This window comes from Manis pentadactyla, chromosome 5 (genome assembly GCF_030020395.1).
Source record: "Manis pentadactyla isolate mManPen7 chromosome 5, mManPen7.hap1, whole genome shotgun sequence".
NCBI classification, from domain to species: domain Eukaryota; kingdom Metazoa; phylum Chordata; class Mammalia; order Pholidota; family Manidae; genus Manis; species Manis pentadactyla.
This window is the reverse complement of record NC_080023.1, coordinates 71,197,137-71,224,464: the sequence shown is the minus strand read 5'-3', so window position 1 is coordinate 71,224,464 and position 27,328 is coordinate 71,197,137. Positions and strand designations below refer to the sequence as shown.

General features: G+C 35.6%; 1 protein-coding gene across 11 annotated transcripts in view; it reads right to left on the bottom strand.

Moving 5' to 3' along the window:
• ARHGAP24 (Rho GTPase activating protein 24) overlaps positions 1-27,328 on the bottom strand; it is a 476,093-nt gene that overhangs the window by 54,692 nt on the left and 394,073 nt on the right. The window lies entirely within an intron of this gene.

Here is a 27,328-nt window from a genome sequence, read left to right as displayed (position 1 = left end):
AGAAGTGATCCGCAGGGCCTGGATTTTTATCTGAAGTGAATACTGAATGCCTGGTAGTGCTTCGTGCACAGGCAGTGAGGCCACCAGGACACAGTGGGTGAACAGGGCAATTCCAGGAAAGGGAAAAGAGCCGCATATGAACCTTGTGACCAATAGGTCCACCACTGCTCTGTCCTGGGAGCCGAAGCCTCTTTCCCAAGATCACACCTTCAGGGGTGCAAATGAACAGAAGGAAAGAAGACCTAAGCCTGGTGGCCACAATGGCCAAATCAACCTCCCACATGACCCCTCACCGAAGGGTGACTTGAGGAAGACCCGGCAATGCCTCCATGCAAAAGCTTGGGGGTTCCTTATCTTACCCCCCAAATAGCACCCCACACACTTTAAAACCTTTATAATCTCTAATATCAATTTCAAAGGGTTTTGCTTCTGTTGCATATGATTTAATTTCTTAGAAATCTTTTATAGCAGTTTTACAATTCCCTGGTGATGGAGTTTTCTCATTTACAAAACATACGTGACCTTGAAATAGGTGTTAGGGCAAGGTTCTCCTTATTCCTTATTTTATGTTTAAAGAAGTATTTCTAAAGACAAGTATCAGTGACTGCATTGCTTCACTCTCTTGGAAAACAATTAGAATGATGTTCACAGAACGAATAATTAAGGAAATGGAATATTTAACTGAATTCTGAAACTATGTTAGTATTACACTAACTTCTGAGGTGCTCAAATAATCTATCAAATTTAATTTTCACTAAGTGTTGTAAACTTGCAGTCTTGGGTTGAGTTAATTCATATCCAAGTGTTGTGTTTTGTTAAGAGGTTGTTGTTTGTAAGTGGATCTGAATGCCTTTCTGAGGAGCTTGCAGGCTCCAATTCACACCAAGCTCCACCATTCCCTATCTTTCACATCCAACCGAATTTGCACATAGCTCTGAAATCTATAGGCATTTGGGTCTGTGACCTCTGAGTTCTATATAAATGCCCTAGGTTGAGCAATATAACTATTCTACCATTGGTGTAAATTTGTAGACCACATGAAAGTTCAGAGTAAAATAACTTGAAGCCAACCAGATTAACAACTAGAATTGGTGTACATTTTAATATAACTGGATGGGAGCAGGGGAGGGGCTGAGAGACCACATCAAATCATAAAGTTTCTTAATGTTTACAAATTTCTTGAATAAACAAGACTAGCCTTCTCACCTTATAAAGAACATCTCACTATTTGGGGAACAATGACCCTCTTACACCTCTAGGTCTATACTAGGTCAATCATTACTTTATGCAACTTTGTTATCTGATAAAGCAGAGATTCAGGAACCAGAAAAAGCCCAGTGAAACTGTAATTGGAGCTGTTTTTTTGCTGTTTAACTTCTGGGAAATTACATAAGTTCTGGAAACTCAGTGTCTCTAACCATGCTTTAGATATACTAAAACCACCTCTATTGTACATTTTTGTGATAATTAGTTGAAATAAAGTAAGTAAAGATACTAGCACTGTGTTAGGCTTACAGAGAAATTCTATAAATATTCAGTCTCATTTAACTGCCTCCCAAACATACAAATGCAAAAAGGATGTATTACATTTAATTTGACCTTAGAGATACTATGTCTAGTAAGTGCATGGAAACATTTAGTCAATGGTACATATACACAAATATTTTTTTAAAGGGAGATTTTTCTTTGATACATAATCAATGCACATTAAAATTGCATACTATACATGTATGTAAATATATGCCACATATTGTTATGCATATGCATAGCTATATAACATATAAGTGGCAGAAATAACTAAATGACAAAGAAAAAGATGCTTCCTTTGGTATGGCATGGCACTAAAAATTAATTCTGTATTCTGATCCACTTATAACACAGTACTGGGCCAAAAAAATTTACCATTTTGAAATCAGAATATTTTAATTATTGTATTTGCCTGAAGGATGCTTAGCAATTCAGACAGCAATATCCTGCTGTGTCACTCCCAGCCCAGGCAGAAACAGCCCTAGTAATGAGAGTGAGTGACAGCTGCTGAGTGTGCTTCTGTATGAAGGCGGGGAAAAAAAAGAGAATGATAAGCACAGCTGGCCATTATTCCCTGACTTTTCATTTGGTTCTCTATCTCTGCTGGTGGTGCCGTATGTCTGACCCTGAATCTCATTTAGGCTGCCAATCACAGATATGAAATCCCATCTGTGAATTTCACCCATGGATATAGATCTTGATTCCTCCATGCATTTGCAAGAAAGGGGGTAAAATTTAAGAAAAACTTTCTACAAGTCTCGGTAGAAATATAGACTCATTGCTAGGAATGTCATTAAAACAATTGGAGACACTTACATAGGCACTATATGAAATAGACACTCTATAATAAACATATGTGACTGCTCACTGGACACGCCATCTGTTCCGATTCATCACCCTTCAGTTCTAAGAGCCTGCTACTACATCTTGCAATTGAAGGGCTTTAAAACAATTTATTAAATGTATGATTTGATAAATAAATAAACTCAGTATTGACTTTCAACCATGCAGACCAAATGTCACTCTCTTCGTTAATCCTTAATGGGGCTTAATGCTCTATTTAACTATTTGTGAATCTAAAATTCTTTCAAAAAATAAAATCTTCAGAAGCTGCCTTAAGACCTAATTATCATGGAGTGAGAGTCATAGTTATCTTCAATCCTCATAAAAGAATGTGTATGTGTGTGTATGATATGATGATGTATTGAAGCTAGTTTACATTCTCCATGCATAAGTTCTTCCTCAACATAAATACCTATATGGTTTTATCTTTATTTTTCAATACTAATTTAGATGATGATGGATTTGAACACATTTTAAAGGACACACTGCATCAGTTAATTGTATAAACCTAGATATTAACTCTGGTTGGTCGCAATGCTCTAGTGGTAGTGTTAACACTTTAAGCATTTGTGATTTTAAGTTAACTAACTGAGTTGGTCATATTATTCAGGTTTATTTGTTTATATATAATTGAAACTATGTGTACCTTTCATTGGGGTTTTCTGTATATTTGCATTTGATTAAAATTTTTCTTTTCCAGAAATAAAATAGATTCTTTGAAATAAAATCAATTCTTGACATAATTAACTTTTGCAAAAACTATAAAGTAGATGAAGAAAAACAATGAATTTGGCAGAATAAGAAAAATCTAAGTGGGAAAATAAAGTACATTAATGAAATCTACATTCAAGTAAATGCAGTTAATTTAAAAGAGGAAATGCAAATTTCTGCTGACCATATGAAAAGTTCTACTCCTTTAATAATTACAAAATAACAATTTAAAAGATAGTATTTTCCATGAATAACTGCAAAGAATATTTAAAAATCTTAAAGAAATATTGGAAATGGTATGCCAGGATGTACATGCTCATTGCTTATGGAAATATGGCTAATATTCCTTATGAGGTAGTCACTAAAAAAGGATTTCAAAGATTATTTATTCATATGAATTTTTATTACATAAAAGGAAATATACAAATTTGATATATGCTATTATCTCAATTTTCACACAGGTAGAAATCAGACAAAAAAGACACTAGAGAGAAGTACATAATAATTTTCACAGTGGTCGTACTTTGGATGCCAAGAGTGGGAAAATGTTTTCCTATATTTTTGTACTTTTCTGTATTTTCCAGATGCTCAATCACATGTTGTTACAAAACACAGGCATTATTATAAATGCTGTATCATGCATCATTTTATAGGGAGAGGAAAGAAACATTATTGAAAAGAACAAATGATGGGCATTGTATGGTCCTGAAAGCACTAATCAATAAAAAGCCAAGGTGAACTGCAAGGTAATTATCTTCCTCAGTGCTGCTTAAATTGTTTACTCTGAAAGCTCATCAGCTTACCTCTAACCTCTTCTCCCTCTTTCCCAAGTTACTGATCCCCGAGTACATCCTCAAAGGACGATTTGGAATAGGAGATCAGTGTTGCTCAAACTGCAGACTACATGATGTAACTAGGACTTTGCCAGGGGAAAGAGACCGCTACTATTAGGTGCATTACCTTTAAAAATATACATATATTTAAATAAATATTTTACTGAATTTATTGTGTGGAAATTTCCAAAAGTAGTCACCAAAGTAGATTTTTGTTATTTTTTTCCCTTGGAGAAAACTAATTGTAAATTGTCAAAGTTATGAACTGAAAAACAAAATGACTATTCATTCACAAGCGAAGTATTTATATGTGTGTCATCTCAAATAAACGAACTTTTAAAGATTAGAGAGAGTTATTTGTTTCTATTTGTATTTTAAAACAAACTGCTGAACGGAAACTCCGGTCACAGATATTTGGGTTCTTTTCCCAGCAGAGTTCATGGTACAGGCCTGAGGGCATCTCAGTGAGTACCTCTGATACTGTTCATATTTCCAAGGGCAAACTACTTCCTCATTCCCAATTACCAATCAGGTCAAAACTAGATCAGACCCATTGTACTATTCATTTTATTGTAGCTTATAGAAAAATATTTTAATGTTCTAAGTAGGGTTATTAACTTACACTCATACAACTAAAAGTCTCTTTGTTTAAAGCATTACTTTCCTCAAAATTTCGTCTGGATCTTTCTTGGTAATAGAACTCGAATGAAAATTACAAGATACAAAGTAAATTCTGAAGCTTATCAGTGGATAATTACTGAGATGGAAGAACATTTCTTCCTTTTTATTGAGACTGATACTTGGAAAACAACCAGAGTTTATGTTAAGTACTAGCTACAAATTATAGGCTTCCTTGGATACTATCACCACTTAGTATGCAGCAACAAAATAAAAAAACAGAATGTAATTTACAGCATAAGGCCAGAGAGCAAAATGGCTGCACATTCAATATCACATTTAATTTTTTCAGATTGTTTTGTGTACTATGAAGACCTTGTTATCTGAAAATTAAGCTGTGGTATGCTTCGCTAATCAAATTTTTTCCAAGTATTTCTTTCTTAAACGTTAATTTCAAAAATATAAAAAGGGCAAAATCTCAGTGCATTTTGTCAAGAGAATGATTGCACGATTCTATAATGAGATTTGAATAGTTTAAAACCCCTACTCAGAAAATGAGAATTAATGGCCCATAGCAGTAACCATTATTCTGGCTGTAGTCTGTAGTCAGTACCACACAAACAAATACATCACTAAGTGTTATCTTGCATTGTAGTAAAATTAATACTAGATTTTAACTTCATGAGTGCTTTGCAATACTGTTTATATATTTAAGATGAAAGCAGCTATAAAGGCACACTTCTTAGACAATTATAGATTGATCGGTACTTATGATTATGGTAGATTTCTAACAATTACATTTAGAAATGATTTGTTGGGAGTCTGTCTCCTTGGCTACAGTCACAGAAAACATTGACCTAAAAATTTCATATGGTACAAGTTACTTCTGACTTGTTTTTCCTCAAACTTTACTACAAAAAATGTCTAAAAATGTGAATATGACAGCAAAAGTGCTGCCTGCATCAAATTATAGAAACAAATATGTGCTTATAAAGTGCAGAAAAAATGGTTAAGAGTCCAGACAGTGAAGCCAGACTTCTCAAGTTTCAAATTAGGTGTTGACTAGCTGTGAGATCCCTCATCTCTAACTGTGGATGTGAAGAGCACCTGCCCACAGCATTATCGTGAATTCATTGCATAAATAACGCCATAAAATACTTGGAATAGTGCTTGGCACATAGTATAGTTTGTTGATATTGTTATTGCCATGAATAATAACTTTTATTCCTAAAGTTTTTAATAAAATGAATATTTATAATTTGAAGCCTTTAAAATGAAGGACAGTAGCTTACTTTTGGACAACTATTCTGAATATATTTGTAAACAAAAACCTTTTATAAGAAAGTAGCTATTAATTAATTTTTTCCAGTAAATATTGATTTTCATATTGGTCATGTTTTTAGAAGCCCAGTTGTGATTCATTCTCTTTTAAATGACTAAGAAAATGTTTTAAACCTCAAGTAGGCATAGTTTATATTTCCACTGATCTTTCACATTTTTTGGACTCATTCTTTTAAAAAACCTACTATTTGTGCATAGTGCATTAACTATAAAAATGATATAATTTATTGTATTTTGAATATCTGTTTTCCAGATCGTACTGGATCTGAAATAGGATCTTATTTTAAGTTCAACAACGTATTTTGATTTTCATTTATGTCAGAGGCTCAGAATCCAGTTATTTCCTTCTCTACATCTAACTAAATTCTTCTGATTGAAATTTCTGAAAAATAATGGTGGAACATTTCCTTGGCAGAGGCAGGGTATCTAGACTTTATGTCCTTTTCTAACTTGGCCTGGCTTAGTTTGGGGGTGTTCAAAGAATTCAAAGTTTTATCTGATTGATATAGAAGGCAGGCAAGGGGAACAGATGCGATGTTTATTCAGATCAGTGTTCCTCTGGCAATGATACAGACCAAATTCACAAGAGAAAGTAAGTCTTGATGCAACGATCTACAACTTGTAGCAAATGGAATACCATTCATAGTCAAAGAGGCAAGGCAGAGACTCTGTTTTTGCATGAATCTAAAATTAATTCATTTTTCTATTAGGAGATTCCTTAACAGCACAAATGATGACTAGAATATTGAGGAAAATTTGGGAGAAATGTTTTGGAATTAATTTTGAAGTTTATGCTCCCCATGAACATGGCTATAAACCCTCTATTGTAGTGTTTCTCAAAGTGCAATGAAAACACAGTGTATCTATCCAGGAGGGTAGGAAGACCTGGGAACTTGTTAGAAATGCAAATTCTTGGGCCCAAGCTCAAACCACCTGAATCAGAACTGTGGTGGTGGGACCCAGCACTCTGTGTTTTAAGATGCCTGTCAGAAGATTCTGAAGACTTCTGAAGTTTGAGAACTACTACTCTTAGAGAATTTGCTTAACAGGCAGAGGCTATACATTTTAGAGTTCATGCACTTCAGCCACATCCATCCACAGCTCGTATCCATGTCTGATTCTTTCAGTGACAGCCATTGAGCCAGAAAGTACTAAGCTTTAAAGCTATGAATCCTATAACTTACCTAATTGCTTTTTCACTTTGTAAATGGCTAACACTCTGCAACTAGTTTTGCAAAGATTATGTCAGTCTAGTTGGGATTACTGAGTCTAGTACCTTTGTTGGACTCATGCAGTAAAGAAACCACACTTTTATCACAGCAAACATTAGAACTACTTTGTGCATTTGAATACAGATTCATTATGCCTCTTTTCCTGATCCCCAGAGTTTGATGAGTGAAATAGAGCACTGAATTTGGAGAGGCATGCCACTTTTGAAGATCTAGATTAGAATGTTGGAATCTACATTTAAAATTCCCTCACCCCCACTCATTTTATCATTCTTTAATAATAGAAATCTTCATGACTAATAATTGCAGCTGATTAATAGTTTACAAATTACTTTTATATCCCTTGATTCATTTGATTTTTACAATTACTCTAGGAGGTAAAGCAGGGCATTCACTCATGTGCCCAACCCATTTTTATTGAGCACCTGTACTGTGCCAGGCACTCTTCTAGGTTCTGAGAATATAGCAGTGACCAAAACAAAGTCTGGAGCTCAGGAGCGAAGTCTGAACTGAAGATATATTTGAAAGTCAATGAAATAACAGTATTTAAAAACATGGAACTGGATGAGAACCCCAGGGAATAGCCAGAATAGAGAAAATGAAGTTCAAGTGAGCTCCACTATTGAGAGATTAAGAAAAGGAAGAAGAATCAGCAAAGTAGATTGAGAAGGAGTCGCCAAGTAAAGTAGGGAGAGAAACAAGACAGGCTGAGTGAAGAAGGTGATCAGGTGAGTCAAGTGCTGTTCAGAGGTTAAATAAATAAAATAAGGACTAAGTGAGTACAGACCACTAGATTAGAGAAAATGGAGGGCATTGGATTAGGCAACATGAAGGTTACTGGTGACCTTGGAAAATCTACCAGATCAGCAACAAATCGAATTATCATCAGAATGTGTTCATACGATTATGAAAGAGAGAAAACAGTAACAGCCAGTATAGAGAGTTCTTGGCATTTTACCCTATATAGGGGAGCAGAGAAATGGGGAAGTAGCAGGTTGATAGGGGATTTGTGGGACAAGGGGAGTTAAGATGAGAAATATTACAGAATGTTATATGCTTATGGGAATTATTCACTGGACAGAGCAAAATTGATGATGCAGGAGAAAGTAGCCTTAAAGACTGTTTTTTCAATGGTTTCAGCCCAGGGCAAGTTCACTATGGATTCAATAAAACCAAAGAAGCATTTCTTTGTCTGCCTCACCCTCTTGGGTGAAAGGGTTTATACCCGGCTTTATTCCCATGGTGGCAAGTCAATCACTAGAATCCCATCCACTCAGACAGAGTATGCATGCAGCAAGACGGTCTCTGACTCGGCCTCTTAACCCCTGCAGCCGTCTCGGTTTCTGTCCTCGGTGCTGCCACCACCCCAGTCTCATCTCTGCTCTCCTGCAGCCTTGCAGCAGTGTCACCGTGTCGCCCAGAGCTCTGGGCAGAGCTCTTTATATAGACTCAATACAATGTATTGCCCACATGTGTGTAGTGAGCTAGCCAACCAGGGCCAGGTGAGAATCCTGGCCACAGGAACCTTCACTTTATCCACAAAGACTTATCCACATTGCTTTAAAGCTTTGCTCAAATTTTTCACTCTTCTCAGAATCTTTATTAAGGTCTGACAATTAATATAACTGATATCTCCCCAACGTCTGTTACTTAAAAAATATTCAAAACATCCACAAGAGGATCATTGAAAGAAAAGGAACTAGCCTGGAACAGCTTTTCTTCATAGCTCTGCCTGGGGGCAAAATAGGTAGGAATGGGGTTAAGCTCATAAGTCATTTTTTAAAGTTAAATTTTATATATTTGAATGCAGTTTTTATTATTTGCTCAATAGGAGATTTCTGGTTACTTAATTTAACTAGGACAAGTTTCTTTATAGCATAATCTATTAACTTTAATTGCCACAGATACTAATTATCCAATTTTACAGCTGTGTTACAGAATGTGTTTTAGTATATACAAAAGAAGTGATATTTTAAAATAAAATACTATGCTACATAGCTCAAAATTAAATTATTCCATTCAACAAATGATAACTAGTCATCATTTTAATAGTGTAAAATTAAGAAAAACCTCTTGATTTCAGTTTAAATTTAGTTCTCTTAAGCAATTGAAGTTAACTTTGTAATCAAAACAGCTTTGTTTTGTCCATTGCGCTTTGTCTCCCACAGTTTACGTCTGGATTTGCTGGGTTTCATGAGCTCTAATGTATATGTTTGGAAGAGAAGATGTAAAATTCATCTTGGAGTCTAGAATTTGAACCCTGCCTTTTATGTAAAGGCACACTGCTTCACAGAGCACACATTTGTATAATGTGTCCAAAATCTAACACTAACAAGAACGTTTGTGTTTCATAACTATGATCACTTCCACTAGTAATGGAATCCTTCCACAAGGATACTTTGAATATCTTGCTTGACATAAACACATTACACACTATGATTTCCTCCAGTGTAAGCTGTATCCTCAATAAATGTTGAAAGATTATATGTTCACTCTGTTAATTCTTCAACCTATGTCTGGAGTTAGGAGTCTCACCCAATGGTCTTATTCTAATTATAAATAATTCCAAGACCCAAAAGAAGGAGTAGGGGGTCAGAAAGTCACATTTTTTTCCCCCAATTGTTGGCAGATATAGAAGTTCTAATAAAGAGTGCTCCTGTAAATGTGCTTCTTAATCTAAAACTCTGCTGTTCTGATTTAGAATGATTAACGTTGTCAGGAGGGCTAACAGACTCTCTCTTTTTAATTCTACTGATTATATGAATCATTTTAGGGCTATTTCTTTAAAAATAGTCACTTATGAATATGCAAACTTAATTGCATTGAGGCTGCTTACAGATTATTTGACCTTTTTCTTGAAACATGAATCCTTGAAGGCAAGACTTCCTAATTCAGTCTTAGACATTTCTTAAACACTTTAAAATGCTGAATTTCTTTTCAAAATTTCTGGAATTCAAATTTTTCACTACTTCTGATGAGTTAGTCCATCAATTTTCAGTATCATCAATATAATAACTGTGGATAAAATGGGAGTTCTTGTGGCCAGGATTCTCACCTGGCTGTGGTTGACTAGCTCACTGCACACCTGTGGGCATACATGGCTGTTGACTTTATATAAAGAGCTCCTCCCAGTGCTCTGGGCACAACACAGTGGCAGGGATGCAAGGCTGCAGGAGAGCAGAGCAGAGGCTGGAGTGGTGGCAGCGCCAAGGACAGAGGCCCAGAGGACGGCTGTGCAGACAGAGGGGCCCAGAGGCAGAAACCAGCTTGCTGCATGCAGACTCGCTCTGAGTGAATGGGATTTTAGTGACTGACCTGCCACCTGGAATAAAGTTGGGTATAACCCTTTCACCTCAAGAACGTTTTGCTGTCATTTTCTTTGGTCACACTGAATCCATAGCGAACTTGCCCAGGGCTGAAACTCTTTGGCAAGACACAACCATACATACAATCAGGGTTACTAAGCTGGATAGGAAAAATTATTATTAAAAGGGGTTGTAAAATTGCTTTAGTGTAAATGTTTATACATTTACCAATGGTATAAAACCAAGTAGGGTGTGTGTGTGTGTGTGTGTGTGCAGAACTCAACTAATGTAAGTGACTTTTTGAATTTTTAAAAATAGTTATGACAACTAAATGTTTGGACAGAAGAGGTTGGTAAGTACTCAGTACATGCTTGGGAGGATTTTGGTAGGTCTCTGCATCTGCCTTGGAAGGTGACAAAAGTACTTAGGAGAATTAAATATGTTATGGTGTAAAATGACTGAGGGATTTCAATTAGTGCAAAAACTGTTTAAATATTTAGGGAAATCTAAATTGTCATAGTCATAGGTTAAGTGAGCTCTAACCCAAAGCAAATACGTTATGTTGTAATCATAACAGAAAATTTACTAAATTAACAAATAAAATAAAGAAAACTGAAAATGGAATTTAAGGCTCAGAAAACTCTAGGATTCTGTATCTTTAATTAATGGAATATTAATTTAAATGCAAGTAGTATTTAGGAGTGTTTGCTTAACAAAAAGCCCCCTTTAGATAATTAAAAACAAGAACCATAATGGACACAAATTAATTTTAGTGCTTCAAAATATATCAAATTCATCTTATTGGAAGATTAACCCCCCCTTTTTTTTTTCCAAATTAGAGTCAATCTGGCTAATTATATCAGAGTTATTATGGAGGGGTTTTCTTGGGCTTTTAAAAAAGTTAATTAAAAAATTTTAGATAATATTAAGTAAACATATAGATGAAAATCTGAAATTCTCCCTTAAAACTATCACTTCTAATACCATTTTCAGGCAGTTAAAAATGTAATTATGGGGTCATATGTTTAAAATTGCTTCTAGCAAATGAGAACTCTCAAAGTTGAAAAGCACTTAAAATAGTTCAGTAATTCCTCCCCAGTTCTCAAAATAATCTGCAACTACTTCCAAAACCTTAAAAACATGGTGACTGTCCTTAGCAAAGAGTTCCAAGTTCTCATAGTTATCCACTTATCAGCAAATACACTAGAAGTAAAAAAAAAAAATCACCTAGCCTTTACATGAACTTGGATAAGTGAGTCCAAATGAAAACTTTTTAAATTAAAGAGCAAGGCCAGGTAAAGTTCCTAGAAAAAGCTGTCAGAACTTATTATATTGTATTCACTTTTTCATTAAATATAATTTTTCATTGCTGTACAAATATCTACTTCTTTGAATTCCTAAAGTTCCTGAATCTTAGAAAATTTCTAAAATTGTCTAGACACATGCAATGAATTAAAATTTGATTTTCCTGGCTGATAGATTGATGCTGTGCATCTCATAATCTAAAATTTTAGACTAATCAGTCAGAATCTACAAGTCAATTCAACTCAGCGTATTATCATTAATTAACATTTAATGAGTACCCACAGGTGTATGCAGTAGTATTCAAAGTCAGTAAATCAGTTGCTGTTTGGGAGCACACACTGATTCACATACAGTTATCAACCTAAATCTGGCTGAACTCTGAATACAGATTGACAAATTGATTGGCATATTGTTAAACTAAAGCCAAGATTCCTAAAAATCAACCAATGAGAAACAACAAAATATTTTTCCAAGTACAATATAAGAAAGCCACCGAAGAGGTAATGGAAACATGCTGTCTTTCCTGATCTTTTCTTTTCTTATGGAAGAAGAATATTTTGTAGTCAAAAGAAAGATTAAATCAAGGTTACTTCAGTAGATACGATGAACATCTCAAAGTTTGCAAATTCAGTAATTTAGTTAATGGAAAACCAGGCCCTACTCAGGAGATGTGAAGAAAGCAAGACTAAGGAAATAACTCAAATAGTTGGTCAAAGATATTTCTTGAATAAATGAACAAGAACTGGAGAATTATGTTGCTCCATTCATTCAAAGTCATTACTTATTTATCTTTTATATGGACCTGTAACATAAGGCAGTCCATGTAGGGAAGACTTTCTTATAGCTTACACCATATTACAAAGTAACACATGAGCAAAGATGGGGGAAATTATTCAGTATCAATATGAGATGCCAGTGGAGAAGGACCATAAAAGGAAGATGGTGGGATTGCTGATTGACTATTAGAAGTGATCCACCACCCAGGACAAAAATTTTCATATGACTCCAATTTAGAAAGTTACTTTGTTGTTTGTTTGCCTTTTTATCTAAAGTTTCTTAGTCTAATGACAAATTACTACTTTGTAGCCTAGAATGAGTATTTGGAAGTAACAGTTTCTGAGTCTAAAGATAATGGTCCTAATTACCTCATTTAATCAGTGCAAGTAACCTGTGAGGTAGGAATTACTGTGCCTGTTTTACAGATGATAAAATTGAGTAACAGACAGGTTCTGTTCATTTCCCAGTATCACATAGCTGATCAATGACATTGGAGTTTGAACAGGTTTCAGTTTAACTCCAAAAGCCAAATTTCTTTCTCCATTATTCTTTGTTTCTTCAAAGTTACCCTACACTTTTTCATGACTCCCCTTGTACTTCCTGCTTAGCACTTCCTTCTTCATTTCTTCACCGGGATCTTTAAGGACCTTACCCAAATGAGAAGTCCTGCCCATTCAAGTAAAATTGGCCCCTTCCCCTGACTCTTTAGACAATTTGTACCTATCTCTGGTACAGCACATATAACATTGTTTTGTAATTATAGTATAGCAGCATTGAATAGGCACTTGACTTACTGAATTCAAATATATGTGTGTTTTAGGAAAATACTGTCCTTAGTAGTATAAATTTTCAAGTATCAGGGCAGGTTGTATAAGAGATAATGTGCCAGGTAGCTTCTATGTGCCCCTTCAGATACACGCTGCAACTTTCCACCAAGCTCGCTGCCCATGGAGACAAACCCATGCTGATGCTAGCAGAGGGTGCTCATCCTTCCCAGTTCCCCCCGGGTGTGGTCGGTAGGCAGCCATGGTAGGAGATAGGAGGGAAGGCGAGGCCTGACATCAGCTTGCTTACTTCCTGATTCCCCAACCGGGTTGGCTCTGTACTGGACCAAAAATCACGACTCTCTGGGAGACTTTTCTACATGGCACTCTTTCTCCAAGTTCTAGTAAGCCTTCTCTGCCATTGTCCCCTAGACTTCAGATGGGAAAAGCTCCTTGATTATTATTAGACCCCGGCTATTTCACTGTTGTTTGTAACCCCCCTATAACCACCTCACTTTTGTAAATCATACCCTTGTACAGAAACTTCCTCAAATTATCCTGATTTGAGTATGTCACCTTTTTTAGTTGGGACTCTGATGAATACAGTTATGATTTAGGTAATGCATTTTGTTACCCTTTAAATCACAACATTCCCCTCATTTCTAAAAGTCTAGATATGTAGTAATTTCAGGGCACAGGAAAAACTTAATAAACCTACAATTAGTTTACGCCACCTTTACTTAAATTTTATATGCTTTCAGGACTGCCAACAACACTGTGAGGAGTACAAAAAGGATTTATGATGTGTTCTCTCCTCTAGGACTTCATGAACTTGTTAAAGACAAAACATGAAATGAAGACAGTTATAAAGAAAGCATGAACTAAACAGTCAGTGCCACCATTTATGATAGAAAGAATAAGGTATGTCATTTATTAAGAAAGTAAGAATAAATATTAATTTACATTAACAGGAAGAGTGTTCTGAAAGCAGGGGAACTCGAAAAGTCTTCTGATAAAGTCTTAAAGTTGAAGTGGTACTGCAGGTGGGGAGGAATCTAAGTCCATGTGGGGTTCAGTGTGCTTGAAGACCTGGCTCAGATGTCTCTGGTATGTTAAGCTCAGATGGAATAGGCACCCATATGCTCTGGACTTCCTCCAGCTTATGTCTAAGGTCTGAGAAGTCCTCCAGGCCGCATAAGAAAGTTTTCTTTCTTTCCATTTTCCTGAGCCTTCTTTAGCTCTTCCTGTATATTGCCATTTTTTTCTAGGCTCATTCTTTGCAAATAAATGCTCCATTATTAGACAATCCATGGCATAGAGAGAATAGCAATAAGGTATCACTTTGTGGATGAGTTCATCTTGAGCAACACTACTTGGCAGTATCAAACTAGTTAAGAGCAAAGATGGCTAAGTTACAGTTCTTGTTCAAAAGTAGTGTGCTCTTTAGGAAGGGAAATTAACAAGTATATGAATCTCAAGTTTCTAATCCCAATAAGAGTAGGAGCATTTTGGCTTATACACACACAAACACACTTATACACACATATATCTACATACAAACACATACATACACATGCTCACATGCATGTACACCTTTGCTAGCAATAATGTGTCAGACAGGAATTCATTTGCATATGAGCTAATAGAGAAGAGAAAATATATAGTGTTGAAATCATTCAGGAGAGCAATTTCAAAAAAAGCATAAAGCACAGGGTCCTTGATAAATGATAAATATCAAGATAACACTTAATTTAACAAAATTAATCTGTATCTGTCTACATGGGTTTCATAAAGTGGTTCAAGTGAAAAAACGACATTGAACATTTAAATACAGTAAATGTTAAAATAAACTAGATTTGTTTTGCTCTCCAATTTTACACTGGCAGTTATAGGAATACCAAATGATAAGCTGGACAGAAAGGAGCTTTCGCTTTTTCTTAGAACCCAGAAACATACTAGCACTAAGAATATATTAACAGCTACAGACGAGCAAAGTGGTAATTTGAAAATCCAATATAGGAGCTCAGCATTAGGCCAAGGCTGAGTCCTTATTTCATAGCAAGATATCTGAGCAAGCAGGATTTCTTTCAAATCAGATATACTTTTTTTCTATTCATTTTGTTTCTATAATGAATATGAACAAAAGGCAGTCAGTTCTTTGCATATTCAGTCTCCTTTTTCACCAATGTGTGCCCTCCAGTCAGAACTTAAACCTTCTCCCTTATTTAAAATAGAAATAAAAATAATAAAAATGTCTCTCTGATTCTTAAAGATTAGACTGTGCTAGTGGGTGAGGAAAATCTGCCTTGGATACCAGCTCCTGTTTAAACATAGGTGATCACAGATTTTATTAGCTCAGTCACACACCCCTTACCCCTCTCTTCATGAAATTTTCATTGGGAATCACTCTATTATTGACTTCCAATGACGCTGATAATTTTAATGCCCAATATTATGCACTAAAAATTGTCAAATACTACTAATGCTGAAACTTGGAGATCTATTATTTTCTTACATGAAATAGTAATAAAGATAAATGATATATTAAAAACATTTTTTTTAATTAACAAAATTTCACAATGAACAAAATGTCAAAATAAAGACAGAATCTCAATTACTTATTTTTTTTTCCCTTTTGTCTTAGGTCCCAGTATCACTGTTACTGATCTTGGCCTTGTTAGTTTGAATATTATCAACCCCAACTAGTACCTTCTTTCTAAACCTCCCCTTCTACCAAGTAAGCACACCCCCTGCTTTCCAGATAACATAGTTGTCATCATTTATTTGACTCTGAGAAACAAGAGTGATATAAACAGCTCCCTTATATGAACGATGGGTTTTCATATGCTGGGAAAACCTATGAATGTGCATTTGGTATGCTAGTAGTGGTTGCCATAATTCTGAAATAATTGTGATAGGTTTTCATTACCTTTCTATTGTGAGAAGAATGAGAAAGAAAAAAACCCTGCACATTTTCTCCTTAAGGCTCCTGCATATAATACAGTTCCCAGACTAAACAATGTCATTGGCCTCTAGCACCAGGTTAAATACAGCTTAGCAGAGACCTTGGTGCCAAATGAGCTGATGGCCTTATTCTGGCTCCTCCCTGGCATATGTCCAGTGTACTAATTGGCACCCAGGGGACAGTGTCATGAAGTCAAGCAAGGTGAATCAGATGTGAAAAGTAACCCAAGTACACAATTTCAGATCATCTACATACTTGAAACCAAGCATATGAAGTTTTATCTTGTTTGCTACAGTAAGTATGAGGTGAAAATTAATAGCTTAGGATGGCCGTCCTATCACTGTAATTAAGGTAAAATACTCTGGGTATGTATTTGTGAATTAGGTGCAATGACAAGTCATGTGCACCATCAGATCAGGAAGAAGACTGATGTTCAGTGGAAACCAAACACAAGGGCATCTTTGCACACACACTCCATGGAAGCGTGGTTCTTCATTCACTTAGCGTTTTCAATGAAACTCACAGGGTGAAGAGCACAGAAGTAATTTCTCAAAATGAAGAAAGAATTAGAATAAGAAAGGATGGGGCAGGTGAAGGAAGAAGATTGGGGAAAGGGAGCATATAGTATGACTAAAGATGCAGCAGGTACAAGTTCATTATCACAACTTTTTTTTAATTACCCCAAACAATAGGTAATCTTTTCTTAAGTATAAGAGGATCTGAAGACAATTTCTCCTGCTTAAGTGAGGTCATATATATAATGTGCCTGACTTAGTCACTGGCTCACATGACCTGAAAAGATGCTGGTTAACAAATCACCCTCTTTTCTCCTTTTTTCTGGAAGGTAAAACTAACAATTCTTTGCCTTCCTGTTTTGATAACATTTTGCAATGCTTTAGAAATGCTTCCTTTCTTAGCCTTGTGACTGTAACTCTGTCTACAAGCCCAGTAATCTTCTAATATTTTTCTTAATGGAGGAAAATGCAAATTTAATATAATTCGAACTTCTTTCAGCATATTACTGTAAGCGAAAAAATCAAGTAACTAATTTGATAAATCCCCTGACTCCTGAGCATAATTTTACATCTGGTTCTGCAATTAAAGGCAATAATTAAGCATTTATAATTTGTTTTTGTTTTTTTTACCAGTCTGTTTGTAAAGCTTTGTGATGTGGAAAGATCACTCACCAACAAAATGAATTTGCTTGCAAACTTCAATTTAATTGATAATTAATAATAAGGTGACAAGAACACTTTGAGTAGTTTAGCTTCAAAGAACCATTCATCCTTTCAGAGAAGCTGCCACTTAAACCACTGCAACGAACCACTTTATCTATCTATCTATCATCTATATCTATCATCTATCTATCATCTATTTGCTTTCTTCCTGATTGTTTCATACAATGAGGAAACAAATCATCCAAAAAATAGTGTGAATTTTTAGCATAATTTTTATATATCATGTTAGGCAATGGAAGTATTCAATTTGTATGTCTAAACAAAGGTAAAATAATTCTGTCACTTTGAAAGTTGCACACTCTCAAAGATGTCACAATCATATTGCACTTAAAAGCAGTACTGATGTAAATAACAGTTTGGATCTTGCCAAGTTTCATTTAGTAGCATTTCTCAAAGGACATTCTGGAGAAAATAGGTTTCATGGTCTGATAAGAGATACCATGTGATTAAAATGTTATCCAGGATCAGAAATATCTGAGAAACTACATGTTAAACCAAATAAAGCAAGTTTCTTTTCTGCAGGACTTCTTAGAGTCTTAATATTTAGAAGTGTTCCAACAAACTCCAAGAAAGGATAATATGCAGAGGATCTCTCACAAACTTGACTATGGAAACTTTTCTTTGCAAATCATCTCAAGGGATTTGTGTTTAATGAAATGTATCTTGGGAAATACTGCTCTTTTATGCCGGTCACTATACACACTAATGCCTACAGTGTACATAAAAATCATCTGGGAGAGAGTTTTGAACAACTGGTGTGTCTGGGCCCAATTAAGATCAAGTGAATCAGAATCTCTGAGGACATAGCCTAGAAATTCATAGTTTTTAAAAAGCTTGTAAGGTAATTTTTATGTTTTAAACACCCACGTGTGTGTATGTGTGTTTAAAGAATGTTCCAAACTATAAGCAACTGTAAGTCTTGCAGTTGCACATTGCAGTTGCAGTAAGTCAGGGGAGAAAGACAAGTGCTGTATGATTTCACTTAAATGTGGAATCTAAAAACAAAACAAAACAAAATGGACAAAACAGCGATAGATTCATAGACACTGAGAAGACTGGTGGTTTCCTGTGAGGGAGTGGTTGGGGTAGATGGGTGAAGTAGGTGATGGGGATAAAGAGGCTTAAAATCTCAGTCATAGTACAAATTAGTCATGGGGATGACAGTACAGCACAGAGAATAAAGTCAATAATTTTGTAACATCTTTCTGTGTTGACAGATAGTAATTACACTACCTGGGATGAGCATTTAATAGTGCAATTAACTGTGGAATCACTAATTTGTATACTTGAAACCAATATAATAATGTATATTGACTATGCTTCAATTAAAAAAGTATATCCAAAAAACTGACATTATATTAAGTAGGTTTTGAAATAAAATTATCAATATAAAAATCACAAAAGAATATTAGAATCAACATAAAGGTGTTCCCAGTATTGCAAAAGAAAAAAAAAATTAAAAGCTCAGTTTTAATTTGTAATAGCCCAGCAACAGTAAAATCAAATCTAATACATGCCGGTGCTCTTAGCATTGCCACAGATCCAGCACCTATCAGAAGATTTTAGATTTTAGATGCTTCTGACCAAAGAGCAAAGGGTTCAGTTAATTAGAAAAATTCTTTGACCCTTCTCCCCTCTCTCACAGAGTTTAGATGTATGCAAAGTTTATCATTTAAGAAAAAAATTAAACACAATGTTTTTTTTCTTTTCAATAAATAAATAAATCATAAGAAGAAATATTTTTCAATAAACCCTCAATTACACCCTCAGTTGATTATTGTAAGGCATACATAAACATAACCTGTGTACTGGAGAAAAATAAAACTAAACTGGGATATAGGATGGAGCAATTAAACCCTTCACCAAAGCCCTGATCATTTTCACTGAGAAAGTTTAAGTTTTCATGAAATTTCAAAACTCTTGTCACATTTGACTGGCTTTGCTTGCATTCTGTTCCAGACAATACTGATGGGCTTTTTAAAAACCGATCTGTGACCTAGCCCAAGGGGGAACATGTTACAAATAAGGACAATCCATTATTACTAGACCATGGTTACCAGACCATGGAGGTTTTATTTTCTTCTCTCATCCAACCTAAAAAATGAGTGGCTAGCTAAGAGCTGGAAGGTTATTTGAGACAGGGAACTATGGTGTTGTACCAGCCTGCATTGGAATGTAGAAGTGTGAAGGCACTAGACCCATTCGATGGGACCATGTGGAAACCAAACTTTGAGAAAGAAAATTTCATAATCTCTTAATTAGACAGACCAATAGGCTTCAGTTGGTTACCTGTGCACTGTCTTGAGTTTACAGAGGTTTTAAATATCTTTAGGCGCCTTTACCACAATGGAAATGTTACATACTAAATACTTTCTGAAGAATAGGGTTCAATCAGTATAGCACAAATGTCGTTTATAGTTTGGTAAATAGATTGCCTATAGAATGAACCACCTCTTCTGCTAAGTAAGGTTACATCCAACATTTACTTTCTGTTTGGCAAACAAATCATTCCTTGGGTGCAAACTGACCATTCTTAAAGAAGCAGTGCTACAATAGTGTTAAAGCAACTGGTAAATATTCAGCGTAATTGCCTTCCCATGTATGTTCTCAAGCTCCTTTCTGAATAAATAAAATTCACCTTTCAAGAAGACATACTATCACTTAAACGTTATTGATCTGACTCAAGTTTTCAATACATTATTACGTTTAGGATTCTAAAACACCATGTAAAAATCTGGCTGCCCATCAAATGTTCTACCATGTCTACTACTGTGTGTGATTGGTAATCTGACCAAGAGAAAGGAGATTTCTATGGTTTCCAGGGTCTTGTCAGTTGCTTTTGGCCACTTGGGTTTTCATAATGGATCCCAACAAGAAACAAATCACTGTAAGTGTCTTAGTACATCTCCTGTTTCAACATGAAGGAGTAACAGCAAGTTAAAAATGAAGGCAATTCTCTGTGAAATAAAATATTGCCTTTGCAATGTTGTTGTATGCACCTTGGATTGGTAAATCATTTATTTTCTTATTTTTTCTAATGTATTTCTGATAACAAAAACAAATTAGAAAGTATGACCTCCCCAAGAGTCAAGTAATTGGCCCTGAAATGAATCCTTTTACCCAAGAGAAAAGAAGATGACGAGACATAGCAAGTTAAAGTCTGCGTAAATAGGGAAAGGTTAACTTTGGCTTTAAGAATGTAGGCCATGGCTGCAACTGAGAGGGCATACTGTGAGTAGAAACAAACAAGTAATATTTATTGTATGCCCACTGTATGCCAAGCAGTATGCTTGGCATTTTAACACATTTTATTACTTATCACAATAATCCTGCAAGGTGAGCTTTATAATGTTGTGGGTAAAATTACAATATTTCCAGAATCTCTTGCCTGGCCTTAGTGCATCTATCTCCATATCAATAGGTGTTTCCAAGGGGTGGAGAGAAGTAGCTATCTCCATATCAATAGGTGATTACAGTGGGGGAGCAAGGGCATGTCTGGACCAGAGAGGTTGGATGGGGTCTCTTTTTGCAGCTGTGGTGAGAGACACTGGAAATAGAAGCGGATGACTGCTGTAAGCAATAAGTAGGTTTCTCCCACTTCACTTCTCCCTTTGACTGATTTTGGGTTTCAAAGGTAATTTGCCCTGGGCTGGGAACATGTGTTTTCCCCAGAGTTACAAATATCTTCTGGACATACGAGATAACTGAGGTTTAAAAATATTGAGTACTTCACTGACATCCAAGAGTCACTTGTCTCTGGGCAAGGCATTGATACTCTCTGGCTCAGTTTTCTGCATAACTGAGGACTACAGTGTTCTTCTTTAAGCCAAAGTTGTTTTAGGTAAGTGGCAGCTTTTAAGAAGAGGTCTACATACTCTTGCATTTGTTCATGGTAACAGTAATAATTAATAAGAACACATTTCAAAGAAGAAGGAAGGTAGCAGCAACTTGAGTTTGTTAGACCCAATCTTACTCTGGCTTCTCCACCACTCTGAAGTCCACAAAGTCTACAGCTCTTGCAACATTCTTGCTCTTGCCTTCTTTCTTTGCAATCACAAAGGATAATGGGCTACCAGCTAAGATATTTCCACTCATAAGCCCTTCTTCCTTAGCAATTGCTTGCATGCTTTAATTTTAGCTTGTTCCTATAATGTAATAGGTAATCCAGGAAGAAGAGTTGCTGAAGAAGTAAGTGTGGGGAAGTCTATAACACTGTACTGCCCCTGAGAAATGCGTAAGTGCATTTGCAATTTAAAAACTCTGAAAAATTACTCAGTCAAGCAACTTGCATAATTTGACATACACTTGCATAAGCTGGTATACAATTTTCTCGACTTAACTGATCTGAAAACATTTACTCCCCTTTAATTATGGACAGATGATATGAGAAGCTCAGTTTCACATGTACTAATATTTTGTATTATACACATTCGAAGGTTTCATATCTGCTGACACAAAATAGACTTACATATCAGTAAGACAAAAATATACACTTGTTTGAATGTCATCACCAAAACTATTCTTAGATGACATGGTAGGGGCATGTGTATTTAAGTAATTCATTCATCATATTTCTGAATCAGCCAAACATGCGGTTGTGTAGAAAGTTTAAAGCCACACAGGAACTACCTTTGTTCCTTTTGGGAGCAAGATTTACTGCACTTTTCATAGGGGATCAGAAACATCTTTACTCTGAGTTTTCCCAAGATGATAAACAATATCTATGGAGCCAATAGTCTTAATCATAAAAATTAAATTTTACAAAAGAGTTTCTTACTAGTTTTTAATCTCATTAATGCATTGGATAACAAATGTTCTCCACTTCCATCTATAAAACAGATTTATTGTTACTCATAACACCTTGGTTTTTGTGCCTAATCCTTTCTTGTATATCTGTTCACTTCTATTCCCACCAGCTGGGTAAATTGTGTTTGTTGCCAAACCTTTATGAAAGTCAGATTTGTTGCAAGTGCCACTGAAGAGTTATTTAGTCAAGAGACTTGCATAATGTGCTATATACTAGCATTTCCAAAGCTTATTTGATCTGAAAAGATTCACTTCCCTCTAGTACCTATGGACAAATGATCCAAGGAACTTGGCTTCATAAATATTTTTGGTTTATGAAATATGTTTGGTAGTGGATACAGTATAAAGTATTCAGATATGGATGTAGAAACAAAGAGAGGCATTTCTATGAAAAGTATCTAATGCCTTGCTATACAGGATTGACGTAAAATTACTATTAAGATGTGGGCAAACCAATAATAATTATTTGCATAAAATAATCATACTTTAATATACCTGACTTTAAAAATGAATCATAGAAATTTGGAAGGATTCTGAGCTCACATTGCTTTACAAATTTATTTGTAAATTGAATTTGGAAACTACAAGTGATAAGTTATGAAGCAATTTATACAAAAAGACAAGGAGAATACCAAAGAAAAAAGTTTGGTCTTACATCAAAATTGAAAATGTATACATGCGTAAATGTTTGAAATTGATACAAAGTGTCTCTGTTTCATACGTATTAATTCATAGTTTCACACTTTAACCAAATTTTTAAGTAGACTAATTAATTGAACATCTACCAGTCCAAATGTGGTGCACATGTCTTCAAGGGCATGGGTATGAGGTTATAGAAATTTGTTATATGGGTGCCTGCTCTTCTTTCTAAAGAAAGCTGTCCTTTTCTGCAAGAGAACAAATAAATGGTGTGGAGCTCCAATCTGTGTGGGATTTGAAAGATTGATTTTGTTTAATAAACGAAAGCCCAGCCTCAGCATTTCTGGGCCCAACAGGATAATCTTGTGACCTTGTGGTGCAGGGAACATGCTGTTTTCTATATGAAGTATTGGTGTTAAAAATGATCCACAGGATAAGCTAACTTTACATTTCTCACATTATTTACTTTTGTATTAAATGTGTGTTAATTGTGCTTACTGCACACTTTATTCCTTCCCAGCTTAGTTAAAATTATCAGTCAATGCTGCCTGATCTATCCTGTATAGTTAAGAGAAGAAAATATACCGATTAAAAGGAAGGGAATATTTGATATTAAGAATACACAAATATACAGATTAGCAGGTAGACATTGTCAGTCATATAGACCATTATATTAAGGTTTCTATTCAATAATTTATGTGATTACTCCACTTTTGCTTTGTACCAGAGATTGACAGCATAAGCATGTTAATATACACATTCTTTTGGTTCTTCTGGTTTCTTTGTTTTTCTAGCCATTTTAATGTTATAGAATTTAGTAGATCTTCCTATGTTAATATCTTTATAATCTTAATTATTCTGTGAATATCTTTATTATCTGAGGTTCATCACATTTTAAAAATATCATCTTGATGTACATGGACTACTTAAATAGTATGTATTACAAATGAAGATTCTGAAGTTCAAGGATATTTTGGGATTTGGGGAAGCATTGGGAAGAAACTACACTTTTAATTTGCTGTTTGGTTTGAATTCAGTTTTACCTGGAAGTTGACCAGATGATTATCTCAAAGTATATTTTGTCTCTAGAACATATTATTTGCCACACAAAATCAGTCTCATTTCCTTATCACTGGATATTTCTTAATATCCCTTCACCTTTAAAAAAAGTAGTTTCTCCTATCTTCTTTTTCCTTGTTGATTCTATGTCTACATAATGGAAATAGTTATATAACAAATAAAGAAAAGAAATAATGACGTCTGGAAGTGTGCAGATGAAGCAATGATAGGAACTGAAAGGTCCCAGTGAACATTGCTTGTAACACAGCCAAAGTCATTTACTGATTAACTGACCTTGTCCCAAATGCACAGGAGGTAAAATTCTATTTTAGTACCCAATATGTTTTGTTCTCTTATTTGCAGTCTATAAATGTATTTCAAGTTATCTATGTAGTATGGAAATTTTTATTCCCTTTGAAGATTTTTGCCCTATTTCACAAAATAAGGACTTCCCAAAATGAAGCAAAGAGTATTTTTGACCTTCAATATATTTACTAATAGGTTGTGCTTTAAAATTGCCAGCAAAGTTACCTGATTAATCTTTTTAATGCAGGATTCAACACAGTTATACTGTAAGTTACTAAAAAGCTTATGCACATATTAAATCCATACAAGTCTGATTGGAATAACTCTTTTACATCTTTCTGGACTTCTGTGTTTTCCCAAGAAGATCCCAACTCTGCCAGCTATTAAGCTATCCCAGTATATATGTCAATCTTTATTCATATTTACAACTTGACATTTTTTTTAAAGTGATTTACCAAATGCATTTTTTGATCTTACATGTATCCTAGACTAACTCTGCTCACTACGGGCCTTTCATCAGTTCCAGCCTGTGGCGGTTCTCTTGTTCTTTAATCAATGAAGAACAAGCAGCCATGTGCATATAAATAATATCTAAGAGGGTATGTGAACCCATTTTTAGGCATGGAGCTGCTAGTGATCTGTGCAAAGGTCCGAGGAAGAACATAGTGTTGTCAATTCAAGCAAATAATGTGGAAATTTTATCACATAGTCCTTTGTCCAGTAGTCATATGCCACTGGGACACAGTGAAAACTCCTTGGGCCTAACTTCTCCATGTATAAGATGGAGATTTTTTTTCTGTTGACTGTTCTTCAAGTGGGACTATAATAACTGGCTTAATAACAATAATAATACTGAAGAAGGCATTTTAAAGGAGATAGTAGTAACTTTATTATTTTTGGACATAATTTCATTTAGAGACCTTTCCCAAAAGAAAACAAAACAAAAATCACCAAAAAAATCTCCAAAGAACAAACAAAAATCTAACCAAAAAAAAAAAAAAATGTGGGCAGTAACTTGCTGTACAGGGAGCATTCTGTCTGCCTGCCCCACCTTTACCCCCCCACCCCTCTACAGACACACAAACACACACATAAACCTTTATCTTCCCCTCTTCAGCATTTCTTTCCTTTGATCACTTGTCTCACTCTGCCTATCAATTTGCTCATCAAATTTAAAAAAGAAAGGAGAAAACTTGCGAAGACATTGGAAGAATAGTGATGAGAAAATACTATTATAAATACATAAATAAAGAGTGAGGAGGATGAATGAGAACAGACATAAGAATGTGGTGGGGAGGGAGACAGAGGGGTAAGAAGGGCATTAAGAGGACAGCCACAGGAGGAGAGGGGAAGTGGAAAGCTGCTGGCTTCAGTGTTAAGAAAGGTGACAACACAAATGTGTAGATGGGGACCCACTAAGTGGAGGCCTCCGCAGAGGCCTGGACCCTGTCGCAATCTAAACCTAAGGGAGCCTGCACTTACGGAAATGCCTCACTGGCAAGGAAACCCAACGCCAATCAGTCTTCCAGCTCAGCTATAGGAGCTCACTTTACCGTGGAAAACAGGACCCACCAGCCTTCCGAGGAATTCCCTGGCCTCCCAGCCAATCGTGCCGTGTGTGTGCTGCAGTTTCTATCACTCTACAAAAGCTTGCTTTTGCACCAAGTCCCTTGGGAAGAGTGCTCCACTGCTTGTTGTTACAGAATTCAGTTTTGTCATTTGACATTGGTTAATCACCCATTTAATTCCCTATGAAATTTTTTGTCCATTTCTTCATGTATTTTTTTATATAAATATTTCTTTAGATTTTCGAGCACTGGTAAATTCTGAACTTTATCATAAAACCAATTACTTCTGCCTTAAAAATTAGGAATAATAATAATAATAGTATATACTTCCTTAACATTGGCCTATAGACTGATGACTAAACCTGATACTATCTTGGGGTCACATTTACCACTATGATCAATAACTACTATGTGGGAGAAGGAAAACTAGTACATATTCCTTACATAAAGCATATTAAAAAAAAACCTGAACAAGCAGAAAAAAATCTATTTGGATGCAGTATATGGAGTAATTTTCCTTACATTTGCCTTTTGAATTTTTGTTAATTTTACATGAAGGGTGGTGCTTCTGCTTGAAAACTGATCAGCGTGCACACTGGAATTCAGACTGGGAGCAAGGTGGAGCTGGGATTGATTTGATGTGTCATATTACATCTTTCAAGAGAGAACTCATCCTATGAGAAGAGAGATTGAGACTTCCAAGTCTGTCCCATGGGGATGGTAACTGCTGAAGAGGAGAAAAGGAACATGCGGTATAGTGCACAGTGCCTTTGATTCACATTGTCCTCAGGATGGTACATATGCAGTTCACAAGGTGAAAGCATTTACATAAAGACAGAATAAAATCTAAAAGAGATTTTTTAAAACAGAATTCCAATGAAAGATTCTGAGAGTTCAAGGAAGCACACTTTATAGCCAGCACCCATGGGGTATAAAGCATTCTGCTGCTGTTGGAGCATGATAGGTCATAAAAAGAGCATAACATCTTGAGCAGCAATCCAGACCAATCTATATTTGAGTAGTGAAATGAGATAGGACATAGCATTTAAGTGCCATTTGAAAGAGATCCTCAGAGCAGAAGCAGTGACAACTGCGATATTGGGATCTGAGAGGACACTTGAAGAGCAAGCTTGTAATACTGCTGGGGCATCTGGGCATCAGGAGAAGAGGAGGTAATAAAGGGGCAAAATGGCTGGGCATTGAGGTGCTGTAGCTCATATCTCCCATGATTATCTTATCTTATTAGGTTGTCTTATATCTCCCAGCATGAGCAAATGAATGCACTCTGCAATGACACTTCATGAAGAGGGATCTGGAACTCCCTTCGAAATGCATTCCACTATGAACCACTACTGCAAAAAATTACACAACAACACTGTTACTGGAGACTTGAGGATGCTAGAATTCCCATGGGGCTGGGGGAGAAGGGTTCAAAACAAGAGAAATATTGTTTTTTGGTAAGAGATAGCTACAAGGGAAATAGACGCCAGTATC